This window comes from Osmia lignaria, unplaced genomic scaffold (genome assembly GCF_051020975.1).
Source record: "Osmia lignaria lignaria isolate PbOS001 unplaced genomic scaffold, iyOsmLign1 scaffold0001, whole genome shotgun sequence".
NCBI classification, from domain to species: domain Eukaryota; kingdom Metazoa; phylum Arthropoda; class Insecta; order Hymenoptera; family Megachilidae; genus Osmia; species Osmia lignaria.
Window position 1 is genome coordinate 11915355 of NW_027478158.1, and position 5293 is coordinate 11920647.

Consider the following 5293-nt stretch of genomic DNA (forward strand, 5'->3'; position numbering starts at 1 on the left):
AACGTCTCTTAACATTTTGCCATAGCTCGCTTCGTTTCCGAGATATTTGCCGATTCAGCTCAAAGGAACTGGCCTGACGGACATATTTCGAGATATTTCTTCTTCTTGTTGTTCTTCCTCTGCACAGCTAAGCTGGAAGTGGCATTTGCAGCTCGCAATAGTGCAGAGTTATCTCAAAGAAAGGGGCCACGGTGTTTCTGTATCTCTATTATGTTGGTGCAGCTTCGAAACTTTTAAATATCTTGATATATCTCGAGAACTACGCATCTGATCAAAAAATATCATAGAACATAAAAAGTAGGAAACTTAATTCTCTACAAAAAAGGTCTCTTAACATTTTGCCATAGCTCGCTTCGTTTCCGAGATATTTGCAGATTTATCTCAAGGGAAGGGGCCTGACGGACATATTTCGAGATATTTCTTCTTCTTGTTGTTCTTCTTCTGCACAGCTAAGCTGGAAGTGGCATTTGCGGCTCGCACTAGTGCAGAGTTATCTCAAAGAAAGGGGCCACGGTGTTTCTGTATCTCTATTATGTTGGTGCGGCTTCGGAACTTTTAAATATCTCGATATATCTCGAAAACTACGCTTCTGATCAAAAAATATCATAGAACATAAATTGTAGGAAACATAATTCTCTACAAAAAAGGTCTCTTTACATTTTGCCATAGCTCGCTTGGTTTCCGAGATATTTGCAGATATATCTCAAGGGAAGGGGCCTGACGGACATATTTCGAGATATTTCTTCTTCTTGTTGTTCTTCTTCTGCACAGCTAAGCTGGAAGTGGCATTTACAGCTCGCAATAGTGCAGAGTTATCTCAAAGAAAGGGACCACGGTGTTTCTGTATCTCTATTATGTTGGTGCGGCTTCGGAACTTTTAAATATCTTGATATATCTCGAGAACTACGCATCTGATCAAAAAATATCATAGAAGATAAAAAGTAGGAAACTTAATTCTCTACAAAAAAGGTCTCTTAACATTTTGCCATAGCTCGCTTCGTTTCCGAGATATTTGCAGATTTATCTCAAGGGAAGGGGCCTGACGGACATTAATCGAGATATTTTTTCTTCTTGATGTTCTTCTTCTGCACAGCTAAGCTGGAAGTGGCATTTGCAGCTCGCAATAGTGCAGAGTTATCTCAAAGAAAGGGGCCACGGTGTCTCTGTATCTCTATTATGTTGGTGCGGCTTCGGAACTTTTAAATATCTTGATATATCTCGAGAACTACGCATCTGATCAAAAAATATCATAGAACATAAATTGTAGGAAACATAATTCTCTACAAAAAAGGTCTCTCAACATTTTGCCATAGCTCGCTTCGTTTCCGAGATATTTGCAGATATATCTCAAGGGAAGGGGCCTGACGGACATATTTCGAGATATTTCTTCTTCTTGTTGTTCTTCTTCTGCACAGCTAAGCTGGAAGTGGCATTTACAGCTCGCAATAGTGCAGAGTTATCTCAAAGAAAGGGGCCACGGTGTTTCTGTATCTCTATTATGTTGGTGCGGCTTCGGAACTTTTAAATATCTTGATATATCTCGAGAACTACGCATCTGATCAAAAAATATCATAGAACATAAAAAGTAGAAAACTTAATTCTCTACAAAAAAGGTCTCTCAACATTTTGCCATAGCTCGCTTCGTTTCCGAGATATTTGCAGATATATCTCAAGGGAAGGGGCCTGACGGACATATTTCGGGATATTTCTTCTTCTTGTTGTTCTTCTTCTGCACAGCTAAGCTGGAAGTGGCATTTACAGCTCGCAATAGTGCAGAGTTATCTCAAAGAAAGGGGCCACGGTGTTTCTGTATCTCTATTATGTTGGTGCGGCTTCGGAACTTTTAAATATCTTGATATATCTCGAGAACTACGCATCTGATCAAAAAATATCATAGAACATAAAAAGTAGAAAACTTAATTCTCTACAAAAAAGGTCTCTCAACATTTTGCCATAGCTCGCTTCGTTTCCGAGATATTTGCAGATATATCTCAAGGGAAGGGGCCTGACGGACATATTTCGGGATATTTCTTCTTCTTGTTGTTCTTCTTCTGCACAGCTAAGCTGGAAGTGGCATTTACAGCTCGCAATAGTGCAGAGTTATCTCAAAGAAAGGGGCCACGGTGTTTCTGTATCTCTATTATGTTGGTGCGGCTTCGGAACTTTTAAATATCTTGATATATCTCGAGAACTACGAATCTGATCAAAAAATATCATAGAACATAAAAAGGAGGAAACTTAATTCTCTACAAAAAAGGTCTCTTAACATTTTGCCATAGCTCGCTTTGTTTCCGAGATATTTGCAGATTTATCTCAAGGGAAGGGGCCTAACGGACATATTTCGAGATATTTCTTCTTCTTGTTGTTCTTCTTCTGCACAGCTAAGCTGGAAGTGGCATTTACAGCTCACAATAGTGCAGAGTTATCTCAAAGAAAGGGGCCACGGTGTTTCTGTATCTCTATTATGTTGGTGCGGCTTCGGAACTTTTAAATATCTCGATATATCTCGAAAACTACGCTTCTGATCAAAAAATATCATAGAACATAAATTGTAGGAAACATAATTCTCTACAAAAAACGTCTCTTAACATTTTGCCATAGCTCGCTTCGTTTCCGAGATATTTGCCGATTCAGCTCAAAGGAACTGGCCTGACGGACATATTTCGAGATATTTCTTCTTCTTGTTGTTCTTCTTCTGCACAGCTAAACTGGAAGTGGCATTTCCAGCTCGCAATAGTGCAGAGTTATCTCAAAGAAAGGGGCCACTGTGTTTCTGTATCTCTATTATGTTGGTGCGGCTTCGGAACTTTTAAATATCCTGATATATCTCGAGAACTACGCATCTGATCAAAAAATATCATAGAACATAAAAAGTAGGAAACTTAATTCTCTACAAAAAAGGTGTCTTAACATTTTGCCATAGCTCGCTTCGTTTCCGAGATATTTGCAGATTTATCTCAAGGGAAGGGGCCTGACGGACATATTTCGAGATATTTCTTCTTCTTGTTGTTCTTCTTCTGCACAGCTAAGCTGGAAGTGGCATTTGCGGCTCGCACTAGTGCAGAGTTATCTCAAAGAAAGGGGCCACGGTGTTTCTGTATCTCTATTATGTTGGTGCGGCTTCGGAACTTTTAAATATCTTGATATATCTCGAGAACTACGCATCTGATCAAAAAATATCATAGAACATAAAAAGTAGGAAACTTAATTCTCTACAAAAAAGGTTTCTTAACGTTTTGCCATAGCTCGCTTCGTTTCCGAGATATTTGCAGATTTATCTCAAGGGAAGGGGCCTGTCGGACAGATTTCGAGATATTTCTTCTTCTTGTTGTTCTTCTTCTGCACAGCTAAGCTGGAAGTGGCATTTACAGCTCACAATAGTGCAGAGTTATCTCAAAGAAAGGGGCCACGGTGTTTCTGTATCTCTATTATGTTGGTGCGGCTTCGGAACTTTTAAATATCTTGATATATCTCGAGAACTACGCATCTGATCAAAAAATATTATAGAACATAAAAAGTAGGAAACTTAATTCTCTACAAAAAAGGTCTCTTAACATTTTGCCATAGCTCGCTTCGTTTCCGAGATATTTGCAGATTTATCTCAAGGGAAGGGGCCTGACGGACATATTTCGAGATATTTCTTCTTCTTGTTGTTCTTCTTCTGCACAGCTAAACTGGAAGTGGCATTTACAGCTCACAATAGTGCAGAGTTATCTCAAAGAAAGGGGCCACGGTGTTTCTGTATCTCTATTATGTTGGTGCGGCTTCGGAACTTTTAAATATCTTGATATATCTCGAGAACTACGCATCTGATCAAAAAATATTATAGAACATAAAAAGTAGGAAACTTAATTCTCTACAAAAAAGGTCTCTTAACATTTTGCCATAGCTCGCTCCGTTTCCGAGATATTTGCAGATTTATCTCAAGGGAAGGGGCCTGACGGACATATTTCGAGATATTTCTTCTTCTTGTTGTTCTTCTTCTGCACAGCTAAGCTGGAAGCGGCATTTGCGGCTCGCACTAGTGCAGAGTTATCTCAAAGAAAGGGGCCACGGTGTTTCTGTATCCCTATTATGTTGGTGCGGCTTCGGAACTTTTAAATATCTCGATATATCTCGAAAACTACGCTTCTGATCAAAAAATATCATAGAACATAAATTGTAGGAAACATAATTCTCTATAAAAAACGTCTCTTAACATTTTGCCATAGCTCGCTTCGTTTCCGAGATATTTGCAGATATATCTCAAGGGAAGGGGCCTGACGGACATATTTCGAGATATTTCTTCTTCTTGTTGTTCTTCTTCTGCACAGCTAAGCTGGAAGTGGCATTTGCGGCTCGCACTAGTGCAGAGTTATCTCAAAGAAAGGGGCCACGGTGTTTCTGTATCTCTATTATGTTGGTGCGGCTTCGGAACTTTTAAATATCTTGATATATCTCGAGAACTACGCATCTGATCAAAAAATATCATAGAACATAAAAAGTAGGAAACTTAATTCTCTCCAAAAAGGTTTCTTAAGGTTTTGCCATAGCTCGCTTCGTTTCCGAGATATTTGCAGATTTATCTCAAGGGAAGGGGCCTGTCGGACAGATTTCGAGATATTTCTTCTTCTTGTTGTTCTTCTTCTGCACAGCTAAGCTGGAAGTGGCATTTACAGCTCACAATAGTGCAGAGTTATCTCAAAGAAAGGGGCCACGGTGTTTCTGTATCTCTATTATGTTGGTGCGGCTTCGGAACTTTTAAATATCTTGATATATCTCGAGAACTACGCATCTGATCAAAAAATATTATAGAACATAAAAAGTAGGAAACTTAATTCTCTACAAAAAAGGTCTCTTAACATTTTGCCATAGCTCGCTTCGTTTCCGAGATATTTGCAGATTTATCTCAAGGGAAGGGGCCTGACGGACATATTTCGAGATATTTCTTCTTCTTGTTGTTCTTCTTCTGCACAGCTAAGCTGGAAGTGGCATTTACAGCACGCAATAGTGCAGAGTTATCTCAAAGAAAGGGGCCACGGTGTTTCTGTATCTCTATTATGTTGGTGCGGCTTCGGAACTTTTAAATATCTTGATATATCTCGAGAACTACGCATCTGATCAAAAAATATCATAGAACATAAAAAGTAGGAAACTTAATTCTCTACAAAAAAGGTGTCTTAACATTTTGCCATAGCTCGCTTCGTTTCCGAGATATTTGCAGATTTATCTCAAGGGAAGGGGCCTGACGGACATATTTCGAGATATTTCTTCTTCTTGTTGTTCTTCTTCTGCACAGCTAAGCTGGAAGTGG